Below are 25,971 nucleotides of genomic sequence, written 5' to 3'. Positions count from 1 at the left end.
GTGCTTTAACATACCATTTCTAAATATTAATTTTCCTCACAAAGCTTATCGCAATAGAAATCTCTAACTTGATCACAATACACTTATACCACACCACAAATCAGACTTTTACAGTACACAGAGAGGTAAAAACAAGACTTAAGTTAAAACAAACCTTTAAAATAAGTCAATGGAAATTATGACAGCAATCAGGTACAGAATTCTTCTACCGTAAAGTTTATTAATTTGTCAACTATTAGCCAAACTTTCACAGGCCAGTAAAAAGATTTCCATTTGATAAATTTAAAGCATGCATTTTGCCCAGTGTAAAACCACCACCATGTCTCCTTCATACAGCATTTCAATATATTATCTACTTGGTCACCTAATAACACTGAGTGAATCACTCTAGATCCCTCCAAGTCTTCAAACTTTCTTTGAATGACAATAGGCAATTATTTCACAGGATGGACGTCAATTTAAAATGAACCGTCCTTTGACTACAGATGCTGTAGAGTATCTTTTTCAAACTCAACTCTGAGTGGCTTTGTTTGTGACTAAGGTAAGAAATATTCTTAGCACAGCAGCTATAGTTCCATGAGAAGATTCACCATATATTTTAGAAGGCAATATGCCAAAAGAATTGTGATGCGTTTTCATCCACCTCTTGACTACTGCTTCTTCCAAAGTTTCTGTCCAAAGACAGCCAAGACTAAGTTCTATGAATCATACCTTGAATGAGATCTAATTATTCAATTATTTTTAAAGCCTTTTCTTTCCTTATTTCTTCACAGCCTTACGTGCCTATTGCCTTTCAGAGCATTTGTCCTCACATCTTCACCATGATTGGAAGTGCAGGCACCTATTAACAGATTTCTGACTAAGAAGAGAACTGAATACAATATCCCAAACAGCCCCTTTGTATATATTCCTTCTTATCTCTGGAGAGAGGAATAAGAAAAATCTGTATAGTCGCCTCCTATAGTCAACAGAGTTTTCAAAGACCTGATCTGCTGCTTTGCATACAATGCAGATCTATTGCCCCTGCTTTACAGGCAAGTTAATTCCCTCACAAAGATATCTGCCTTATTTACTTTCACCTGAATATTTAGGATTATTAATATAGCCTCAGACATGAAACTGCAAATATACAATCCACTGAGCTATGTTTAAGTATGGGAAACTTAAAATTTGACTGTAAAACATGAACTGCTTCAAAAAGCGCAGTAATGGGAAAGTTTTGATGATAAGGAAAGTGGAACCCCTCTCAACTGTCATTCTACTGAACATCCCTCTTAATTTGTATAGCATAGATACTCTTCCATTACCCTTTTGCTTTTTTCAGTTCTTGTTTTTCCCATCTCTTACTGTTTTCCTCTCACTGCTTTTCAGTTACATGGCTGTGAAGGAATGTTGCTTAAAGCCCTATGACTCCCAAATGGATCCACTTTGCCTTTGCTGAGCCAACTTCTACACAGCTCAATAGGACAACTTGGTTTCAATTTCTCTTTCCACCAAAAATGTAAACTTTTACATTTCTCAAACAGTGAAATGGCTACATAGTTGCTCACCTGCAAATAAACTTTTCTATCTGAAAAAAAGTAAATATAATTGCTGTTTTAGCAATGACTTTAGAAACAGCTTGAAGATACAGTATTTTAGTCCATAGGGGAACACAGTGTGCATACAGATATACCTTGCAAACGTGCTTACAGGATTCCAGTTCTGCTTTCAGAGCACTCAAGACATTTCTGGAAGTCAATGGGATCCCAGAACTTAAGAGAACATTGTCTTCAGATCCCAAAAGGCTTAGAGAAGATTTCCAGGTATCCATTTAGTGGAATTGCCACATCCATCAACCAATCAAAATAATTTTTATTTCAATGGAACTTCAGACTGCTGCTTTTAATTTTAAAATTTCCATGTGCAATCATGGGTTCAAATACATTGGAAAACTGATCCTGTGTGTCTTTACAGGGCAGTTGTGAATTTGAAGAATGATTTTGCCTCACAAATGAGTCATCGCATTTAGGCTGTTTTCTGGCTAATGTAGAATATGTTGCTACAGGGACTAAGAGACCTAGCATTACAACAGTTTGAATATTATTTCTCCATCTTAGTCCCTGCAAGTACCCCCATTTTTTTTGTTTTGGCTGCTACTACATCAGTACAAAAAAACCCTGTCTCAGAATAATGACATTTTCTCCCAGTATGACTACATACAAAAGAAAAAATAATTAATAGCATAACATAAATTTACAACAAATTACTAAATATCTGCTCATCTTAGTCATTAAGACCATATCTCCAGGCAACAGTCACCCCTCAATTCCTAAGGAAAATTATTCAGTCACTTTTATGGGAATACTGCCTTTCTTTAAAGGCAGAAAAAAAAATCCAATCTAGGATGCAGATAGCTAAGAGACAAAGTACTTTTTCACAGAACTGAGAAGCCGGTTTTCCTCTTCCTGGCCTGCATACCTGTAGGAATGTGCCGGCTACAGAAACACAAGAGAAATTCTAACTTCCCCCTGAGATACAGAAGGGAGAGATTTTGTAAGTACTGCATTTTTTAGCCTCAGATTCACGTTGGGATTGGGAGAAAGTAGTAAGCAAATGGATATGCATTGACTCATTCTCCCTTCCTTTTAAACAAAAGATAATTAATGGCTCTTCAAAATCAAAATGTGTGTATCTCTTGGAGAGCTACAGTAAGAAAAAAGCAATATTGTACTCAATTCGACAGTAATGCCTATCAGGCCTGGTTTTTATTAACTAAATTATTGTTACACCCACTACCTCAGAAACTTAGCCACAGATTAGGATTTAGTATGCTGAACACTAGACAACCAAATCCAAAACGTTAGTCTTACTTATATAGTTTCTCTTCAAACATTATGGCAACCTGAGCTTGCTATGGTGTTTTCACACAGTTTCTCACACTTTCACAGCACCTCAGAAAGAAGGTAGCTTGCTGTGACCGATTGTTACTAGGAGAGGAAGAAAACTTTGCAGTTAACTTCATGAGTCAACTAACACTTCATTTTGCTGAAGTTTCAAAAAGAACATACAATTTGATTGGTAATGCTACATACTGCTGCCACCAGCTGCCCTTCAGCTCACAGCAAAGTTTCTCCTTCCAAGGCTCAGTATTGCTGGGTCTCTCCTTGGTCTGTCATGGCTCCCCCATGACATCTGCCTGAAGTTCTGGAAACAGTCCTGTTGATGTCAGTCAGGCTATCCACAAAGTTCCCACAGCACAAAACTGTTGTCAATTCCTTTTGATCAGTGGTCATCAAATGATGCCTCTTCTACTTTCAATGTCACAGGCATAACAGAATCTCAAATCTTGCAGAGAGATACTTGATTCATTAAGCATCGCCTTCCCCTTCTTAGTAAGCCTTTTCCATCTCTCTCAAGAGATAGATGCGTTTTTGCTTAAAAATGTAAAACAAGTGGGATTCCCTCAGCGAAAAAAACCAGCCATGCTGAGACACGTGGCATTCTTTGAGAGTAAACACATTTCCATCCCTTAAAACACAATCATGGTTGATCAGTCATAAAAATTATCTGTTTCCTCTTTCTACCACTGCTCCCATGGAGATCAGGAGAGCAGACATTTGCCATTAGTACACAACAAATTCTGTCTTTCTGAGGTATATCCCAATTTCTTTTTGTTTAGCTTCCCCCTTTGCACCTAGCAGACAAATGCTATAAAATAGGATTCACATGTCTCACTTGGCAGCTTTGTCTAGAATTTTCAAATATGCTTGACAAAGCATTGACTTAATTTCTATCAGTAACCACATAAATAATAATTAGATTTATTACTCATTGTTTCAAAATAAACATATTGTCTTATATGTGTTTCAGTCAAAGTCAAGTTTGGAATGACACAAATAACAGTGCACTAGTGATCAGCTGAAGCATTTCCATTTCCTATCACAGAGATAACACTGGAAATCTCAGGCTCAGGACTTACTCAGTACTGCCTGTGCACAGGCTTACTAAGGTCAAATGAGATGGTTAGTCCTAAAACATAGTCTTGAACTAAGCAGGTTTGCCTTTACTCTCTTGGAAACCTCTCTTGGGTAAAACAAAAGCTTCTACGTGATTTGGAGATAAAATGTTTCTGACAAGAGTTTTACTGCTTGGAGTCTGCAAATACGGAAAGCTGAGGTGAGCAGCAATTCGTACATACACACATTATACACACAGAGCTATTGGCTAAATTGCACAAGAGCGGTGCGTAGCACCAGGATTCAAATTCATGACCTACTGATACAGAGCCCCAGGGTCTATCACTTCAGTTAAAAAAAAAACCTCTAATATCTGCCAATAGTAGCAAAGCTGCATTCTGTTTGCAGTTCCCTGCAGAGATGGACTGATTGCCTGCGAGCAGATCTGATTCCATTCAGGAAAGGGCAATCATGTTATAATTCACAAAGCTCTGGAGGCTTCCTCATTTTCTTATTATGTCCTATTATCTAATTCAGTCAATATTATTTCCCATCTTTTACCTTCTCTGCATAAGAAAGACAAATACTTACATTACAGATTCTGTAAGATTTCAAGATTGATACATTCATGATAGAAAGAGATCTCTGCATATCTGTAATTGTTATCAATATTTTCCTCATTTTATGTATATGTGTGATTTGGCATACAACAATAATAGATAACGAACAAACAGTTGCAGACTGCTTCATCTTGCAGTTGTCAATGAAGAATTTCAAAGGAAGATGTTAGCTGAATATAAATAAAGTGTTACTGCTCTTTTTTTAGTTTGTTGGTTTTTTTTTTAATAACTGCAACAAAACAATTGTGACTCCTCACCACACAGATTCAACCCTGGCCAACGTCCATTTCTGAATCCCCATAAACCTTCTGCAAAAGAGCCAATTTGATTCAAGAGTGCCCAAGCCTGCCCTGTAATAGTAGGAACATCAGTGCTTCTGCTCCATTCCCCAAACCTCAGTCTAACCTTTAAAGTTTCCTTGGTCACTGAAACAATCAATAAAACTTCTTAACAAATGCAAGAAAGGTATTTATTCCTCACTGGTTCTGCCCCATACAGGAGATACTGCAAATTGCAGAGGAATGCAACTAGTCCTAGCTGGCTGGTTCACACACAAAGAGCAGAATCAGTCAAGTAACAAAGAGCAGGAAGAATAATTTTTTCTTCTTATCCATATGCTTTCCTGACTAAGGCCAGCAGGGGATTTGCTGGGGGATTTGCTGATAAAACACAGCTTTGTCACAGTTGTCAGACCTGAAGTGGTCCTGGAAACATAACTGATGTGACAACCGTTAATGAGCCACTGTCACAAGGGCAATCCGCCCAAGCTGAAGGATTTGCTGCTCCTGTTCTATAGTGGGCAGCAGTGAAACAGCCTAGTAGGGTCTCAGTGTCAACCTGCCACTGCAATGGTCCTGGACTGTTTTGTTTTGGGAACACCAAGTGTCCATGTTACCAAAAAAATATTTTACAAGATTCTCAGTGTACAGTGATGTGTTGGCTAGTGGTTTGCTTTTAAATCAGATTGTAAGCAAATGTTGAAACGCTAAGTGTTATAAAGAGCCAGAAGTCTGGGGTTTAGGTTGCTCCTCTTTTGCCCAGCTCGCTGAAAGCCAATCACGCATACAGAAGAATAATTACCTTTTAACAAGGTTTTCCTTCCTCTTTCACAGCTAATCAGCTGGATTTCTTCTACACTCTTCCTCCAACCTGTTCCTAGCATCTTCTTTTTCTCCCACACTCAGGAGTAGCTGACTGTTGCCTCTCTGCAAGCAACAGGTTTCTCCTTTTCTCATGACAAATCATTTTTTAATAGTAAATATTGTAATAATTCCATAAGGTATCAGCATATCATTTAGCACCAATACAGACAGCAGGAAATCCTTCTCAGAATCAGCAGCAGTTCACTTTGGAGTCTGTCTTGTCACTGTGTCCCCAAGAGGCACATGATGCCAGATCTCAGAAGATAGTGAGCCCATGTGCATTGCTACTATAGGCAAGGTCATATATCTCACCAGCTACACAACTGCCAAAAAGGCATTACACACCTGATACAACTCTGCAAGAGGCTGAGGCACAAGACAGCAGCTTGGGTTTGCGCATGGAAATTTTATTGAAGAGGAAGGGAAATGTGGCCATTTGTTCAGGATTCCAGGACACCACAGAGCCTGATCAGAGCAGCCAATGACTGACACTCGAAATCTCCAGATAAATGATCACTTTGCAATCAGTCTGCCCTATGCAGAACATGCACTGCGTAGATTTCCCAGAAAAAAAAAAAAACATGGGAACCTTTAGAATAAGTCTGCTGGCTTCATATTCTTTTGTCTGAGTATCTGGCCATACTTTCAGAACATAGAAGTACACCCACATTATCAGAGCCATCAGTGCCACAGGCACAGGAACTGCGCTGGGATCTGCGGACAAGGTGCTGCAGCTGATGACCTCAAGCTGTGTCTTGGATGCCCTGTTCTTCCAGATGGTCACAAATCCCCAGGAAGAATTCTGTGCTATTGTGGTACACAGCACGAGTCATGTTTACATTTATTTTCTACTGTCCATGCATGTCAGTCAATAGCAAATAAAACACAGCAGCAATATTGCCTCTTATTGTGTCACAGCAGAAAACTGGATAATGTCTCCATAGGAGAGAAAAGCAGATCTTAATGCAAATGCCAGATTTGACGGTATATTATGCTATTCACTGAGTCTGACACACAAGAGATTATAACCCACTGATGGGGTTCCCTGTGCAACCAACTTGCATAGCAGAGCCCTCGCCACATATAAAGTGCTCCAAATACGTGGACGTGAACTAAGCAATGCAGTAAGGTTCCACCTCCGCCGTCACTCAACCTTTACATTGAGCAAAACTCATTTCCAGGGACACTTCCGTGGAAAAAGGAACCTAGGCTCAACTGCTGGATAGAGAGTGAAAAAGCCTCATTCTCATTGCTACCCATTCTTCTGTCTCCATGGTTCCTAAAGCGAGGAGGAAGAGGATGGAGGCAGTACATGTCAACATGCAGGGTCTGTAAGGGCCTCACCTCTGCATGTGTTTTGGCATCACTTCCTCCATGCCTTGACAGCAGCTCTGGTTTGGCTCAAGGGAACAGTGTTCCTGCCCAGCTGATCACCCTCAAGGCCACAAGCTCTCTGCGCTGAAAAACATGCAGTCTCCTCCAGCCCACAGTCCAGCTTCGCACCCCCTGCCACTCTTTGCTCTCACCTTTTGTGAGAGCAACCCAAGCAGGGGCAGAGGGAACAGTCCCATAACATTACAGTGTCATGTCAGTGGCCCATTGCTGTAGGATAGGGAAGACCTAAATGGATCTTATACAGCTCCACAAGCAGGACTAGCTCTCCTTCTTCACTAAAGCCTCAGATCAGAGAAACAGAGCTGTGCTTCAACTGCCCAGGCCAGGAGCAGGGTATTGCATACAGGTAAGCACACAAGAGCAGCTCTTTCCACAGGAAATTAAATGGGTGGCCAGACAGTCACCTGCACATGTCCTGGGATGATACCACCCAACTTGCAACTGACTGTCATGTGCTGCTGCTAATAAAAGAGCACTGAGAAATCAATGTTTGCCCTTAGGTCTTCATCTATTCCCAAAAGCCAATCTGCTGCCCTGAGCATGAGTGTAGCAGGGCCAGTGCAATGGTCAAACCCAGTCTGATGCACATCAGAGCTGCTCTAATCCAGTGCATCAGCTGATGACTCAAAGCATATCCAGTGTCCAAACATGTTTGGGTTTTTTTTCACTCTTCCCCCTGAAACTAATTTAACTCCTCTCCAAAAAAACAATGCCAGAATTAGTCACTTGAAATTATTTTTTAGGCAGGTTTCTGAAGACTAGGTTGTGATATTTCCCCTTCCCTGTCACGATGTGCCAGGAAACCCCCTGGGAGCTGCTAGGCGATGAACACAACAGGCTGAGCTGTTCAGCTTCTCACCTCCCCCAGCATGGGTTTGAACATGTTGGCAGCAGAGTGGTATGAAGATGTTTTTTTCCCCTACATATCTTTTGGATAAACGGGGTTGTGCTCTACATCACAGGTTTTTCTTTGTAACTTTAGTCATTACTTATTTGGCTTACCAACCTTGACAACTCAGTCATAAAATAGTTCTCTCTGGAATATGCTGTTCGAATCAATCAGCTGTCAGCTACTCTCCTTTTAAAACTAATAATAGAAGGTTTATACAGGCCTGCAAGAAACTGAAATGTGGGAATGTGAATTGTGCAGCTGCAAGCATTCCCAAACTACTGCAGCATTCAAATTGCTTTTTGCTTTCTACCAAGGAGGCATGAAAGAGCATTGCAGGGATTAGGTTCTGTACTGTCAAAATTGGCCATAATGTGGTAAAAGCTTAGTGACGTCTTTTAACTTTCGAGGATGTTTTAAAGAGGGGAGTGATGTTCTGGCCATACGCCAACAGACTCAACTGAACCAGGAGCACGGGATAATTCGATGGCTTGTATCCTTCAGATGCCAACTGCACAAGGGATGCCAAATTGTGCTTTTGCCATTGGCAGAAGTTTTAGCCTCTGATTCATTTTCTTGTCATCAAACTGCAACGGGATGGCGGAAAAAAGGTTCAAGGGGGGAGCACTGCCTCTGACAGGATGGGGAAATGGGACTTCTTTGGACGGCCCCTTGTATATAGCAGGTTGTCTCCAAATGGGCAGAGAAGATTAATACTACGTGAAGCTTAAACTCGGAATAAGAGTTGGCACTGGAGAAAAAACAACTGTGTGACACTCCTTTAGGGCACTCTGTTGTTATCGCATGAAACTTAGAAACAACCAGGAGGCTGTGTTCAAAAAGCGCTCAGGGTGGAAGCGTGTTTGCAAAGCCTGACAAAGGAACAATAGCAGCACCTGCCTCTTCCAGGTCTACCTGCAGTGGACTTCGCCTCTACCAGCAGTAGGTTCATTTTCCACACAAAAAATATTTTTAAAAGCCTCTCAGGCTTTTAAGAGAAAGAAGTTTAAATTCCAGACCGGAAGCCTTAATTATAATGGATTTGTGTGAAAGTTGCCAGATCTCTCCCTGCCCTGTGATCAAGGCTGAGCCAAGCATCTGCTTTGTGTCACACTAGCAACTGTGGTAAGTTCAGCAAACTGGGTCAAAGATACAGAAGCAGAACAGAGATCACTGATTAGCACTAATGAGAGCCTGCACTGCAGAGCAGAATGACAGTGCAATCATTTCAAGGTTTGTGCTGTAATTACAAAGTAGCCACACTCATATTCACTTTGAGCTGCTCAGAACAAATCCTTTTGCATGCAACGTTTTATACCTTATAAAGGCACTCAGAGTCACCATGACCAGAAAACAGCATGAGAGGAAACAGCTCTGAGAATTAGTTGCCTATACTGCTGGAGTTGAAATTGACTTACAGAAAATAAGGAAAAATTTGAGCATACTCATAAGCATCTTATCTAAATACACAGCATTGTTGTTTTCAAACAGTGAATTCCATCTGTTGTGAGCATAAGGTGGAGAATATTGAACTCATGTTCAAGAATTTAATGGTGCCCCTTTCTACAACTGTTTAACACCAGGTGCTCTGAAGATCACCCAGCCTTCAAAGAAAACAGCAGAAATGGAGACAACAGAGTTTTTCCAGTCTTTCATAGACTTCCCCTAAGGAGAAAAATTGGAGGGACTACAGTTATTTAGAGAAGAGAGTAAGAGCAAAACCAAGAATTGAATGATACAAACTCAGTCCTAGGCTTCTAGATAGCCTCATCTCATTTGCAAAGCAAGCAGTGTATTTCCAAGTAACAAACGCATTAATATAGCAATTAACCTGGAACCCACTGCAACAGACACAGAAACATGCTGTCAACCTATGGATAGAGGTAGTATGAGCAGTTACACAAAAGATGATGTTAAGCAAGATAAAGCAAGCAATTAAAACATTATAGCTCAGACTACAGAAATTACTCGTTAGACAATCAAGGAGAGCGGGAAACTAAAAGATTTCTACCATGTCCTTTCACTATCCTTCTAAGTGCAATGAGATGGGACACAACTAATCCTATTAAAAACAAAACAAAAAAAAAAAAACCCCACATTAAACTCTGGAAAACTCAGAGCCACTGACCATCCATGGACAGAATATGGGCATAGAGCCACTGGCAGAAATGTGGTAGATGTATGGGACCAAAGAAAAGATTTATATCAGGACAACAACATAAAGCAACTCTCTTCAAGAAACAAAACTGAGTGTACTTATAAAGTGACAACCACAGCAGGCTGCACATGCGAGCTAAGTGTCTGCACAGGATCTGTGATGAACACAGAGCCACTACACCTGCACAGACTGCTGCAATAATTCCACGTGTCACCAGGTATTGCAGCAACCTTCTTCAGTTGCTTATTCCTTTAATGGATGAAAAAACTATAGTGTGCTAATGTCCGCGTGCTGATTGTAGTTATAAATAAATTATGATTTACTAATGTTTTTATTATTATTATTTCCTATTGGTACAGTACATGTAAGCATGTAACATATGCAAGCTTCATTTGGAACCATTCAGAATGCTAGGACATAAAGAAATTGTATTAAAGGACTACGGGAATGATGCCTTGTATCACTTTTCAAAGTAAATGCTATTAACACAGACCATTAAGGGAAATGCCACTCATTCAGAAACACTGGGAGAGAACTCACCAGGCTTCCTGCTGCATCACAGCACACAAAAAATAAATGCCAAAAAGCAACTGTTGCCTTTGGAATGCCCACCTTGCAGAGACCTCTCAGGAGTCTCAAGCTGACCACCTGTAAAATGTAAGCATTTAAAAGCAGTGGTTCTGATTTTGAAAATCAGTCATCTTCTGCCTCAGAAATTTCAGGGACTAATAGCATTTTCCTGCAAATGAGCCTTAAACTTGGGTAATCATCACAGCATTTTTGATTAAGGAAGGAGGTGGTTTGAATTAACACACCAGCATCACAGAAATTTCATTCCTAGTCAAGAATGGCACAAGGATTTCTTATTAAACTGCTCTGAACCTCCAAACAGATGAAAAAATAGTTTTCCCAATCACTTAACCAGGTTATAAATTTATATTCATTAACAGCAGTATATTATTCATAGAATTAAGCTGGGCAAAAGAGATAGGCAAGAGGGGGACACAAAGCGTTAGACTGTGCTGAGCAGCCCTGAGTTGGCAGATGACAGCTGTCAGTTCTGTACATATGTTGCAGAAACACTGTTTGCTCCAGGACAGCCTGCTTCTCCCTCAGGAGTGCTCAAATGGCAGATCACAGTGATAACCGTGCTTTCTTCCTAAAGCCTCCCTCAAACTTCTCCCTGAAGCACAGCCAATACTGCCCTGTGATTCAAAAACAATTTGAACACACAGACACACACATGCACACACACGCACACAAACAACAGCTGTTTGTGAGGAGGGGAGGTGGGATAGAAGGATCCAATTTCCATTCACTGCACATGCCCCCTCTAAGATGATTTTATGAGAAAGCAGAAATAAGCATCACTATTATCTCCCATGTGTGTTAGCAGCCACGCTGAGGCCAGTCAGCAGTGCCTGGCATTGTTTGGAGGAACACAAAAGACCTTCTGTTTGGAAAGTTCAAGAAAGCAAGCAGAGAGCCTGTGGCCTGGTCCTGCAGTCAGAAGAGTGAAAAAGAAGCTAAGTTCTCAGGCAGAGGCTGATCTGAAACCCTTTGAAGTTGATGGGGAAACTCCCATGCACCCCAACATGCTTTGGATCATCCCTGAAATACACAGAAGGGAGCAAGCAGCATAAAAGTACAAATGAGCATGTGCTGGAGGGGAGTTTAAACAGTGTAGAAGTGGCCTAATCTTTTCATCATGGTTATCGGTACAGTGTATTTTTGTAATGTTCAAGTAAGTATGATTATATCAATTTTCTAAGTCTTTTCATTAAGACATAGCAGCTGTACATTAATTATTAGGGTATTTTCCTGCTTAAGATGCTATGCATGCTACCCTTACACTGAGTGTTCAATACAGCTTTTCACAATCATTTCTGAGGAAGGCGGTGGGGGAGGAGAAAGACCATTTCAAATTGCTGAAATTATTAGTTTTCAGCTTTCTTCCCCCTCAGTCCTCTCCCAAAAAGGCTAGTTTAAAGCTATGAAAAAGAGTCCAGGACTGAAAACCTTATTAAAAACAATGCTGCCAGCACCATTTATTCATAAGCAGCAGATTGAGACACAGCCCAGCCCCAAAGAAACTCTTCAGCAGCAGGATCTCAAGTGCATGGAGGTACCAAATCCTCTGCTTAATTACCGTGCAATTAACTTTCTCATTAAAGGCAAATATAGGAGCATCCAAGAATTCAGAACACACTTCTTTCTTCTGTAACATTCCCATAATTATTCTCTTGCATTTGGGAATAATTGTTGCAGTGATTTTAAAGTTTGGTGTTGTCTAGGTCCTAAATGGCATTTTCTTGGAATTAGTTTGTTAAAAACTTTTTCTAAAACACTTCTTGCAGCCTTTGCACAAGATTCTGCAAAAAGCCAAATTTTTTTCAAAAATGCAGGATGTTTCCTCTTTCCCTGGCTAATAGAATCCAACTGTTGCCGCATGACATCATTCCCCAGAGCTAGGGAATCCAGGCTCTCTCAGACAACACTCGGCTGGGAGTAAACACCATGGAAAAAAAAAAACCCCACCAAACTTTAAAATGGGAAGAAATAACATTAAAAAGGCAGGGTTTGTTACCTGAAATTTGAAGCATTTCCCTTTCCACTCCATTCTCAGATTTGTATTTCCCAGGCAAAACTCTGTCTTATTATGAGGCAATCAGAAAACCAGTCGTTTAGCGTCTAATACCTGCTGTGCTTCCCACAACTCACTCCTTCATATGACCTTTCGCAGCACTGATTCCAGCTAAAATGATTGCAGGGAACACAGATTGGCCGGGCCAGTTGTCATGGAGATCTCTCTCTCTCTCTCTGTCTTTTCATAAGCGCGCGCGCATACACACACAGATTTATACAATTCTGGGAGGCATCCACAAAACAGCATGCCTTTTCATCAGCTACGTTTTTGAAGCATTCCACCCCTCCTCCAAGCCCTCCCTAGAGTCAGCCCAGGAAGCTGAGCTTTGGTCATGAATCGATTGTTGAAATTACAGATATTGCCTTTTAAAAAAAAGAATCCCACCGCAGAATTCACAGTTCCCCCCACCCCCCACCCCAAGAAAGAAAACAGAGATGTTTGCTTGCCAACGCTTTGAACTAAAGTAAATCTATTGCGTTCAAACCTGCAGGCTATTTGTCTTTGCCCAACTTGGTATGAATTTGATATCTGAAAGCACTAAAGCTTTGTTGAAATACAATCATACAGATTACAAGAAATGCTGCTGGCACGGCCTGACTCCTTACCTTGCTGTTCTCTCAGTGCCCAGCCAGTGACTTAATTAGCACAGGTATTCATTATGGTCATGCAGGACTTCCTGTATTCTTTCATGTTTCTGTAATTATTAAGAAAAACGTGCAGGTCAGGAACAAGCAACTGAAACAAACAAACAGAAAAAATCCCCCCGCCAATCAAGAAAAACAGATACATTTGGAAATTTTCTCACACTGACTATAAGTTTACATGCATCTTACTACTATCTCCCACTTAAAGGAGAAACCCATCTTGATGATGTTTGCAAGTATAAGACCTGATTACTTCACCATATTCACTGGCACCATGGTTGCAAAACAAAACTTACTGCAAACATAAAGACACACAACATTTTTCCCTTGACAAAAAAAAAAATCTAGATTAATCCTCAGCAATGTCACATAGGAAAGCCTGGGCAAAACCCATTTTTTTTTTTAAAGAAAGAAAAACAACATTTAGGAAGGAAATTCAGTTAAAGTATTTGGACTCAGAAGAAAAGCACTGTGCTCAAGTTTTTTAAACTTTGAGAAATAGCTGGGAGACTTACTCCTTAGAGGATTTAACTGGAGTCAGTCATTCAGAGTTTTAAAACTTCATAAAAGATACTAAAGGAACTGCATAACTCTGATTTCTGCCATGAACTGTATAAGCAACAGTCCCTCTAGTGGGCATAAAATTGCAAAGCTGATTATGCCATGTTAAGTAGGAAAGCAATCTCTACCAACACCTTCATTATGCTGTTATGATATTCTGCCCCTGCATTAAAAACTTAAAATAAAAATAGCATATTCAATCCTTTATCTGTTATTTACAGATCTGAACACAAGAAAATGTGCATACGCATTACATAATCAACACAGCTAGGCCTTTACACAAATAGATTTGAGTTCAAATACATTATTATTTTGGTTGTGTTTGTAACATGATAGCAAAGGTAGGATTAAAAAAACAACAAAAAACTAGACAGTTCGAGATAGCTGAGATGTCTTATGAGAACATCTGGTTCTATATACAGCTATTATAAAATACAAACTACACTGGAGCATGTTATTGGCTGCACTTCTGAAAACACTACATTATGTGAATGACAGAGCTCCCAGCAGATTGTACACTTAAACCACATTTCCTTCTATCAAAAACACTATTCAAAGGCAAACATAAGGCATATTTTACACTGTTTACCAAAAACTGCATGCAGACAATTCACAGGTAGACGGATATAAAAAGACAGCTACTTCAGCTGTCGAGAAAACAGAAGATTCCTAAATAACATCACATGAAATAGTTTTTCTAGGCAAAAGCATCACATGCTAAGCTTGCAAGTTCACACTAAATTCCATTAAGAATGCACCGGTGAAGCTCAGCAGGATCACAGGAGATAAATTAAAAAAAAAAAAAATCTGACATGTTTTTGACTTGAAAAGTGCCCTCTGGTGTATGACCAAGTTAAACTCACTGCACGCTGCAAGCGGGCACAGTTTCAACAGCATAACTGGGGAAAGAGGGAGATGGGTAGCTCCGCCCAAGAAAGGAATGTTTAACCCTACATCACTGCAAAGGGAGTGCTCAAAGACATGGAAGTAGTTAAAAAAACACACTGGAATTGATCTATAGACAGGTGGAATGGTTGATCGATCTTAGATTTTTCTATAGACCTCATTGCTGGTAGCATGGGAGTATGCACCCACCATCTGCACCACATCCCATTCCAGAGTTTATCACCAGGTTCTGTAGAGGTTCACTAGGTGACCACAACTGCACACACGGCAGGGATCTCATGGAAGGATGTAAGCTGGCATTTATAAACAATTGAAAATGCTCATTGCATTACATATACACTCAGTAACAGTTTTAAATTCCAAACAAAACAAATGAAGCCATTAAAATATATTATGCACGCACAAATATGTAGGTACAAAGCACAGTAGTAAAACTATGGCCCAAGCTTTGGTCTTACATTTCTATTCTAAGCTTCTTTAATATTCTCCTAATCAATTCCCTGCCAAAAGATGAAATATTTCACTCAGATTGGTCTCAGTGAAACCAGAACCATTCCTACCTTTTACTTTTTTCTCGTTGGCCTTTTCTGTGAGCACATCAACAACTCAGAACAAAACGTAGGATCAGGACAGAGTTTAGTATCACAAACAGAGGGCACGAAGAACAGCTGGTATTAGGTTATCTATACTGTCATGGCTACACTGCGATCAAAAAAGCATTAGAATATGTAACCTGATGCCCTGAAGGAGACAGACAAACCATTACTCACACACAGCTGATGTATTAGTTTCTTATTTCCAATACGCTTCCCATTTCTGACTGGTTGAACACACTCCTTCCTATGCTCTGTAGTCACAAGCACAGGATGCAGAAGCCACGTGACACGTGCAGGAGCAGACATGCATTGAAAAAGATGAATGTACAGAGAGAGTGTTCACCGGGACACACCTGGCGTCTCTGCCCTTGAGAATGGAAAGAGAAATAGGAGCTGCCCTCTCCACAAGCTGAGCGGTCTGAGATTCTTTACTGAACACTTTCGAAATCAAGCAGCGATCATCAGCAACAAGAGAGGAAACAAAAATCAGATTTGCTCCTAAACAACTCATGAAAATTTATCACTTTCAGCAGGTGAAAGCATAACATCAACTTCTGAGATTTAAAAAGAAAAAAACAGAGATGAGCTGCAGACTAAGCTTCTCACAACAAGAGCACAAGTCTCTGGTAGCTGTAAACAGGGTTTAATCACTGCACCACCATCAGAAATATTTTCCTTTGTATTTTTTAAATAAAATGAAGTTCCACATAAAAATACTCTAATAAAACATTTTATGACTTTTTCTCCTCCTCAGAAATCTTCCTGCCCTTTAGAAGGACTTCTGTCCTTTTCCCACAGAAGATGACCACCTTGTTTCACTTCCTCTCACATCACCTTTCCACCACAGTTACTGACCATCTTCCCAGTGACTTCAGACCTGTTAAATAAATTGAATACTCAACAGCAAAAAGTGAAGCTTAAGTGCCCTTAAAATACATTTTTAACCCAATATGATGGAAAGGCAAGTTCCTGCTGACCTCACTGGGAGAGGCAGACAGCTCAGCAGGACTTCCTTATTACCAGGCAGTGACTTGTAGAGGTTTGGAAATTAGGAAAAAAGCCCCTTCTGGCTCATAATGTAAAGTGTGCTTGCACTACAAAAACTCTGCTCTTTGCACTTTCCTTAGAGGCCCTGCACTCAATACTTTTGAATAGGGCATTCTGTGACTACCAGGTAGGACAAGAAGATGACAACCAGGATAGCAGCTATGATACTTTTCGTAGTATTGCAACATCATTGTGCTCTGTTCTGAATTAACAGTCACAGCCCTGGCATCTATTGTCAGAACTCCAACACAAGGGCAGAACAACACAGCAACAGAGCAAATGTCACAAGATAACACTTCTGACCTCAAAAGTATCATTCTACTGAAGTGAATAAAACTTCCACTGAGTTCAGTGGCACATCCTTCAATCTGGCTTCATCTCATTGCATCATGTTTTGCAAGGATTGTGGTATCTTTGTAAATAGTACTGAAGCATATCATAGCCCTGCAAACAATAAAGCAAATGTGTTGACTCAACATGTGCAACCCCTCAGTTGCAATGGGACTGCACAGATGTAGGTCTAATATCAGTCAGCTATGAACTTGGGTTTTTTTTCCTCATTTCAGCATCAGATCCTTTACCCACAGTATTTCCACAACTCTCTCTTCTATCAGGAGAATTAAAAATTTCCATTACTGTTTCCATAGTTGGACTTTATTAGCCCAATGAGAATCAAGTTTGAAGCACTGAATTGATTTCACTAACCCAGGAAAAAAGTGTGCATGTATACATATATATATACACACACACACATACACCCACGTACTATATGTATATAGGAAATGACTAATCATAGCCGTGCAGTCTTTGAGATGCTGCCAATCCCTTTATGGCCCCATATCCCATTTCAGTTTGATCTCATTCTGCACATGAACGCCTGCCGTACTTGGGTCCGACTTCGATGTCTCAACTGGGTGCAAGACAGCAATGTGCAAAAGTTGCTAAGTGATTTGGTGAAACTAAGAGAATATCTGTACCTGGGGGGTTGTGACAAGAAGGTGACGCACATTCGATTCCTATGCAAACACTCACTCAGAAATAAAGTGGCCTAACTTTTTGGCTATTATTGTTTTAGGCCCTGATTCAGCAAAGCACTTAAACACTGACTTCAAAAGAGTTTAAAAATATGCCAAACGTGCTACAATATTTTACCAAAGTGGTGCTTTAGTAATGTTGTATATTTTAGAAAAGAGAGACGGAAAGAGTTTAATTTGGCAATTAAAGCTTTAAGACGTTGTCTGGCGATATAACCAGGACACACTCCCTTTGCTAAATGTACTAATGAGGATGAAAATCTGCTGAGCAATAAGCTGAATAATTCCATAATAAAACAACTTTAAAACTGAGCAGTGTGGAATTAACTCATGTAAATGTCTGGTTTGAGAATTATCCATACCTACGGTCTGATTCATGACAGCAGACACATATTGCAGCTCATGCTGCTAGGAAAGCCGTGCAAAGCCAAGCAAGCCATACAAACTGGCTCTGGGCCCAGGCAGCCAATTCAGCCAGCCCTCAACATCCCAGTGCTGGAAAGTGTCAGACGGCACCAGGCCAAGGCACAAGACAAGCCATAGGGATAACCAAAAGGTGGGAACCTCATGTAAGTAAGTCCTGTTCCTTAACTCTCCAGAGCCAGACCTGTCTGCAATCCATCTGCGCTCCAGTCAACACCCTTCCTGTGCAGGGCTGTGCTGTATCCCAGGCATGCCTGAAAAGGAAAGACAGGAAGCTGTAGGACCAAAACTGATAGAGGGAGGAAGCCCCTGAGGGGAGACTATTTGTCCTGTCTCAACAAAATGAGAGAATTTTCTCCTTTGTAAGCATTAGTCTCTTCCTACAGCTTTTTTAACTGCATCTATCCCCATCAAGCATAGATTTATGTTCCAAAAAGAGAGGCAAATGAGACAAGCAGACTTCCTCTGGGAACTAATTCTATCAGGTGAGATGTCAATGAGTTGCTTGAAATTCCACAGGAATTTGACCCTACATGAATGCAAGATATCTTAAATTTGTCTTAGGTTGCTACTGTTTCCTTTAAATAAAAGCCAAAAGACAAGGTTCTGTTGCCCTTATTCACAGTACACATCCTGCACACAAGGTGCTACAGATGGGACTAGAAGGCAATTTAAAAAAATAGATCCTCTCACACCCGGAACTGCAATGCAAGAGGACTCAGAAACGTAACTCTGGGAGGACCAAATACTGTGTGCATCTAAGCAAGTGCTGAGAAGCTTTGACTTAATGGGAACAGAGGGGGCAGATTCCTTCTCAGAAGACATAAATGATGGGAAGGGGAAATGATGGAAGGGGATTTATTTCCCATAAATGATGGGAAATACCCATGTGAAGAGGCATTTTTCAAATTGTTGTCAAGTTAGCCCTTTCTGCACTTGGATCAGGTAGTGGCACAAAGACAATGATGCTCTTTGGAACCATCTCTGCTAGATTAGCTCTACAGAGCTAATCTAGCAGAGCTAATCTCTACAGAGCTAATCAAGGGAAGAGCATCACTTAGCAAAGCAATGGACACAAGGACAGGTATTGTCAATAATGCAGTGCTGGTTTCTAAAGTGGAACATAGGCGGCAGTCGGGCTTTTGCACCCACCCCATCCCTCCTTGCAAAAGAGCTCTAAATTTAAACTCGAAATGGAAAAATGTAAGACCTAAGGCTGAGCAAACATTACAAGTTCCAGGGAGTGAGTTGTCACCTTGTTTACATGAGAAAAATCACAACCAATATCCCTGTGCGCTCTTCTAAGTAAATAAATAGATAGATGAATAAATAACAATATGTTTTGTGATACCTTTTGATCACCAGCTATTAAAGTTCACAGAAAGTTTATGCAACCCTCTCTGGATAGATCTTATCTTCCAAAGCCTATTAGCTAAGAGACTCTATGAAGAAAGTGTCAGCCTTAGGTTCTTTTGGACAAAAAGAAATAATTTATCTGGGGACTAAATTCTACCATTGGTTTTCTTTATTTTAGTCATGACTTGAACTTCCAAGTTGGCCTGGAGACCCTGTGAACTGCTGGTCACGTGCTGGGGGGATGCCCGTGGCCCTGCTTGGCATCTCTAGGGAGGAAGGGTACTGCAAGCACCAGTCCAGCACTCTTCCCATCACCTACACCCCACAGAAATCAAAGCCAGCAACAGCACGTGGTTTTTTAGGCATAAAACAAGTTTGTCTTTCATACTGCCATAATCATGACAGCAGGCAGATTTTTCAAGCCACAAACAATAAAGCTATTTGCTTCCCTTTTTTGGATAAAGCAGATAAACAAAACACTTATTTCAATATACAACCCCTTTCATTCTTTCATTTGTGGCCCTGGCTTTACAAAGCTGGGCAAACGTCATTCCTATCACTCCTGCCTAGCTTCTTGGAACAAAGGAATTAAGTGACTCTTTGTGTGAGGCTGAGCAGTGACTCCTCAGAAACAGTATGTGACCGACTGGGTTCTGAGCACCAGGCTCTGCTACCTCCCCTGAGATAGTTCGGAGGGACTTGGAAGGCAGTCAGAGTCAGCTGAACTCCACGGGATGGCAAAACGTTTTCTTCCTGGAAAACAATTTGCTTGGGCACGGGCAACAGCTGAAATCAGGCTTTCCTTCTGGCTAGGTTTTCACTGCCACAGAGGAAATTACAGTCAGTGACATACAGTGACTACAACGAGCTTGTGCAAACAAAAGAAATTCAAAGCCAGACAGCACAGACAGTTCAAAAACATTTTGTAAACTCTCTTCTTAGTGTCACAGTACCTCAGTGCTTCCTGGGTTTAGCAATGGAGTGTGGTACGGAGATGCTCAAATGAGCTGCAATCATCATAACTCCAGAACTGGAAGCAGCACAGCCCCAACAGCACAAGGCAGTGCTTGAAGCAGCACAGCTGTATTTTTTTGGGAAGGAGGTCGTGCCTCCACACAGTGTCCCACTGCGCTGTGGGGCCAGGCAGACCTCCTGGAGTCACCTCCAGGGCTCTCTGTGCTGAGCTCCATTGTGCAGCACAGACACCCCATGAGCAACATGCTGCAGACCACAGAGGAAGCCAGTCTCAGCGCTGGGAATTCAGCTTCCAGCCCCCGAGCTCCAAACGAATGCCTTAAAAGCAAGGTCATTCCTCTTCCTCTGATTCTGCCTGCTCTTCCAAACAGAGCTGGTGGAAGCCTCTGAAAATGGCTCCGCGTTCCCCACATCCAAGGAAGGACTCTCCAGACACCCTTTTTCAGGCTGCTGTGGAACCACACACACCTTTCTGCCTCCTCTTCACCCCTAACAACAGAAGCTATCATTTAAGAAGAAAGAAAAATAAAGTACATGTTCTGCTTTACTGTCATCAAAGCAGATGGCTCAGAGATAAGATTTTGCCTCTTGCCACAAAAAAGTATAATTTCTTCTTTTAATTAAAGTACTTCCCATTTTAGAGACAAAAGAAATGCAAGAATCAACATTTTTTACATCAAACTGAAAAGGGTGGAACTTGGGAAAATATCCAGTGCTTTTCTTCCAAGTCTGGGAAAACTATACAGCTTATATAGGCCAAGGCAGTGTTATAGATATTTTTTTCCTTTAAAACACTGGATAAGGTCCATGTAGTCATATGATGTTCCCCACTGCTATGTACACTGCTTTAAGGGGATAGACAACTCACTCCCTGGCACTGCTGCTGCTTGCTGTCAGTTCTACAAAAATGGTGAAGTCCTACAAGATAAGCAGAGTGTCAGCCATTTAGGGCACAAAGACCACACACCACAAAGTTTGCAAAAGACCTTGCTGCCAGTAAAGAAGCACTAGCAAAGGCGTCACTAAAAGTCTTGATTTCCAGCTAAGCCCTAACCTGGCCCGCAATGCACTGCATGCTGCACTAACTTCTCCATCTAAATGTCACAGTAGAAGTAGAATTCATAGAATCATAGAATAACCAAGTTGGAAGAGACCCACCAGATCATCGAGTCCAACCATTCCTATCAAACACTAAACCATGCCCCTCAGCACCTCGTCCACCCGTGCCTTAAACACCTGCAGGGAAGGTGAATCAACCACCTCCCTGGACAGCCTGTTCCAGTGTCCAATGACCCTTTCTATGAAAAATTTTTTCCTAATGTCCAGCCTAAATCTCCCCTGGCGGAACTTGAGGCCATTCCCTCTTGTCCTGTCCCCTGTCACTTGGAAGAAGAGGCCAGCACCCTCGCTGGCCATTCCCAATTAATCAGAGTTATGCTGAGATTTAAACATGTAACATATGGCTGTTATCCTTGAAATTGGGTGTGTTTATGTTCACTACAAACACAGGTTAGTACCTACAATGCTGGAAGCAACTTATGGAAAGTCTGAACTGTAACATTCAAATTATTAAGAGCATACATCACAACTTGCTTTGGGGAAAATTCCCCATTCAAGAACAGACATGCAGATTACAACTCCAGTTTTCTAATTTCCGGATGTGTGAAAGTCCCATCAGTAAACATGAGAGCTCTGTGCTTACTGAAAGCATAAAGCAACACACTCAGCGTGCCAGAAAGAGCCAGAAAGAGCTGAGTTTTTGTGCATATACATGGGATTGAAACCTTCTACTCTGCTTCCTGCACTGTGTGAAGGGACCTAGCAAAGAGTCAGAAGAATAAAATGTTGTTCTTGATTTTGACACCACCCAGTTACATGATCGTGGATACCTTTCTTCACCTAGTAACACAATACCTGTTTGGCTTTCTGAAGCACTGAGAAATCAGAAGCAAGCAGTACTGGAACAATGTAGTAAGTTGCAATCTCACCATAAGCTTCAAATAATACACGTCTTTGATCACATTATACAATACAACCTCCTTAATCAACTTCCAAAGCTGTTTCCAGTATCTTAACGTGGTTGACATATATGCATTTTTGATACTCCCTTCAGCCTAAAAAAGGTCAAACATGAGCAGGGTTTCTTTGTCATTCCTGCCACTGAAATAAGATATTTCCCTCACAGTTTACACAGTCTCAAAGTACAACAAAATCAAATGCAGTCCAGGGCCAGTGAAAGACTTAAAGAGTCTGATTTTTCCTGCCTACCCATAAAGTCAGAACTTGCACCATTTATCTTAGACAAAATTTTGTACCTGGTCACACTGTAAAATATTAGATACTTGCACTTCAAGATCAAAATAAAACAACAAACACCTATGCTGTATCCCATTTTTTAAATCCCTTCCAGCCAGGTGCATTCAAAATAAGCTGCACTGCACCTGACTTGGGAGAGCCTCCACAATAGTTAAAAACTCCATACAAAGCCTCCTGTTTTATCACTGGTTCCATCTCTAGTTAACCAGGATGTGACCTGGAGCAAATCTCAGCAATTCTAATACCTCACCTCCTCTAGAGTCGCTCCCAAGTGTAATTCACGTGGCTTGTGAAGTAACTGTAAAATAAAACGCGAGCTTGTAACCCCAGTTCCTAGACATCTAAAACAGTTATGGAAAGCCAGTAAACCAACACAATATACAAGAAGGTATTTGTAAAACACAGTGCCAATTTTGCCATTTGGAATGACACTTCAATACTTCAGCAAACACAACCCTCCCCTGCAATTCAACATGAGCCACAGGTAACTAAAACAGCTTTCTGCTTTCTGTCTTGGTTTCCTTACTTCTAAAGACCTGGTAATAATTTAATCTATTAGAAATACTATTAGTATAAATTTATTAAACTTCATAAGGTGGCCACAGACTGCTGGAAGGAAAGCACTGCTGTATTAAGAAAGAGAAGAAGTACACCTCTTGAAATTTAACCAGATTCCCACTACTAAACCCATTTAGGAGACTTTATTAACATAATCCTCAGAAACATTTTCACTATACAATTTTAAATTACAAGTTGGCCTAGGGAATGGAAAATGAATGTCATGCACTGTCATGCACACACAGAGAATGAGATTCAACTGTTTGAACGCTGTCTGCTGGAAGAAAGAGCAAGCCCATTAACAGGAGAAGGCGATGAAAACTTCCATACACAGCACAGAGCACCTCTAAAAGCCAAAACAACAACAACAGGCATTTGAGGTGGAGTGGAGCAGACCACTATGACTCATATGCTATAAGTCTAGTCAGTTAAAAATCTGGCAGATGTGTGCTGTTTGACTATGTCTGTACATTCCCGAGAGATTTATAGCTGCTTATTAAATCATCTGTTCCTGTTAAAACCAAAGAAACTGTCTGTTTCACTGGATTTCACATCTGCTAGAAAGACCCATTAACCATTAATATAGACTAGAGCACTTTCTATTGAGTAAGCCATTCAAAAGACTAAAAGACATTACTTGCGACAGGATGTAAAATCTACACAAGAGACAAGCTCCAGGGGGATCCGAAACCTGCTACATCAGGATGAGTCTCCCTCATTGGCATCTCCAATCTGCATAAGTAATCTTCAAAAGCAGATGGGTCTTTCAAGTGACAGATAGTTTCTGCAGAGGAAAGGAAACAAATACTTTCCTACAGGGGAAAGTTCTGTGGAGGAAAGAGTCATATCTTCAATGAAGTTGTTGCTGTGGCTTAAGACAAGGTTTGTTGAGCTGGTTCATGGAGTGCGGTGACACACAGGCACATGCTGGTGGTGAAGGACGTGTCAAGCTGCAAGGAGCAGATAGTGGTATTGGCCAGTTAACTTTCTCCACACAGAAGTCGCTAAGCTCAGGAGATGGGAGGGAAAACACCACTAGTCCTGCAGTTTCATCTCAAAACCCAAAAAAAGAGGAAAAGTAGCTGTACACAACCCTGCTCCACACACGAACACTGCAACTTGAGCACTGGTTAGTTCACAGAAGAGAGAGAAGGATGGGTAGAGCTGTTGTTCCAATCCACCCTGTTTAGCTAAGCAAGCTATTTTGTTATCTCAGAATGCTCGTTAGCACATCTCCACCCCTACCCTTCACACAGATTATCCATTGGAAAAAAAATGCATGAACAAAGAACTTACATTCTCCCATCTCCTCTCCCCTCAGTCTTACTTTTTGTTCTTTTTTCACCCTTGGGCACATCCACAGTAGCTCTCCGAGATAGCCATCTCTTAATGGTAATGTAAAAAGATGTTATTAAATAGAAGCCATTTGCTGAGGTATACATGGACTGAATATCCTAAATTCCCAGAAGGCAGGAAAGTTTCACACATTTTAAATTAACCTCTTAAAAATAAAGAAAAAAAATCAGACACACTTTCCAACCATGTGAGAATACAGAAATACTGCATCCATGGCTTCTTCAGTGCTGACATTGGAATAGATACATACTTTAAAAACACAGAAAATGCCCTTCTGGGCCAGAACAGCAGTGTGTCTAGCTTAATATTCTGCCTTCAGAGGCAGCAAAAGGCAACACTAGTCAGGGCAAGCCCAGGAACCTAGCTGTTTTCTGGCCATTTGTCTTTGTCTGCATGAGACTGCGGGCTGTGGGTGAGCAGAGCTGAAAAGCAGGGAGATTTGCAAAATGTTGCTAACAGTGCATTTGTTACTCTTGCTGTACCAGTGATATCCTATTAAGTCTGTAAAGTGAAACACGACAGAAAGCCATGTCTGGACTGCTGTACATACCTGAAAAGTCAGCAACTTGAGAGTTAGATAAAGATAAAATCAAGACCCACACCAGTTTATACACACAGAACACCCAATGCCTGCAAGCGAGGGAGCACAGAACTACTATGCCCCTGGATGCAGCTGTGGCAGATTTGCCAGCAGGCACCGCATGGGGGGACAAGAAAGGATGGGTTGTTCAGCACATTTCTCTTTCATGTTTTTGAACTGCTGCCTTGTAAAAGTCAATTTGCTAAAAAACATGACAAGATAATAGTAGGTCCTGCTGAATCTGCACAGCTATGATATGTCAAACTGATTTCTACAGTAAATCATGTGCACTCTCAAAACACAAAGGCAGAGTTGTACAGCTCTGCAAACTGGTTTATAGTGTGCATTTATTATAGCCAAAAAATGACTAAATGTCTGTCAGCCCTTATTTCTCTCTTCCTTATCTCTGTATTGAACTGTCTTCACTTTAGCATGCTGAATCTATACAGAAGGAATAAACATGCACGGTGAATCTGATCTCCCAGCAATGTGTATGAAAACCCGAGTCAGCATAGCTGTGCTCAATAGGCTGCAGTCTCCTACCCCACAGCTGCACAGACCCCAACCATCATCAGCTTCCTACCCACCACAGTAACTAGCTTTCCGAGATGTCAGTTAGTCATTGAGATGTTGAGATGGATTTAGTGCCTTTTCTTTTGAAAAACACTATCAAACAACATGGGGGGAGGAATAAGTATGACAATATCCAAAATCCAGCACAGTAATAACACATCTCAGCCCATTCAAGGTAAGACATCGTGACTAAGGCATATCAGCCCTGCAGCAGACTGCCTAGCAGGCTTTGCACTAGTCACACTTCACAAGCCTCA

General features: G+C 41.0%; 1 protein-coding gene across 6 annotated transcripts in view; it reads right to left on the bottom strand.

The window, feature by feature from the left end:
* Positions 1 to 25,971, bottom strand: part of DENND2B (DENN domain containing 2B) — a 181,182-nt gene that overhangs the window by 124,441 nt on the left and 30,770 nt on the right. For 4 of the 6 annotated variants that reach the window (XM_069857608.1, XM_069857607.1, XM_069857605.1 and 1 more), the window contains exon 2: positions 13,395 to 13,483. The gene's annotated coding sequence lies outside the window, so the exon portion shown is untranslated. Of the gene's footprint in view, positions 1 to 12,729; positions 12,898 to 13,394; positions 13,484 to 25,971 lie in introns of those variants that run through there. The other 2 variants (XM_069857606.1, XM_069857610.1) reach the window with 1 other exon arrangement.

This window comes from Phaenicophaeus curvirostris, chromosome 5 (assembly GCF_032191515.1).
Source record: "Phaenicophaeus curvirostris isolate KB17595 chromosome 5, BPBGC_Pcur_1.0, whole genome shotgun sequence".
Classification (NCBI taxonomy): domain Eukaryota; kingdom Metazoa; phylum Chordata; class Aves; order Cuculiformes; family Cuculidae; genus Phaenicophaeus; species Phaenicophaeus curvirostris.
This window is presented reverse-complemented; position numbering and strand designations above follow the sequence as displayed.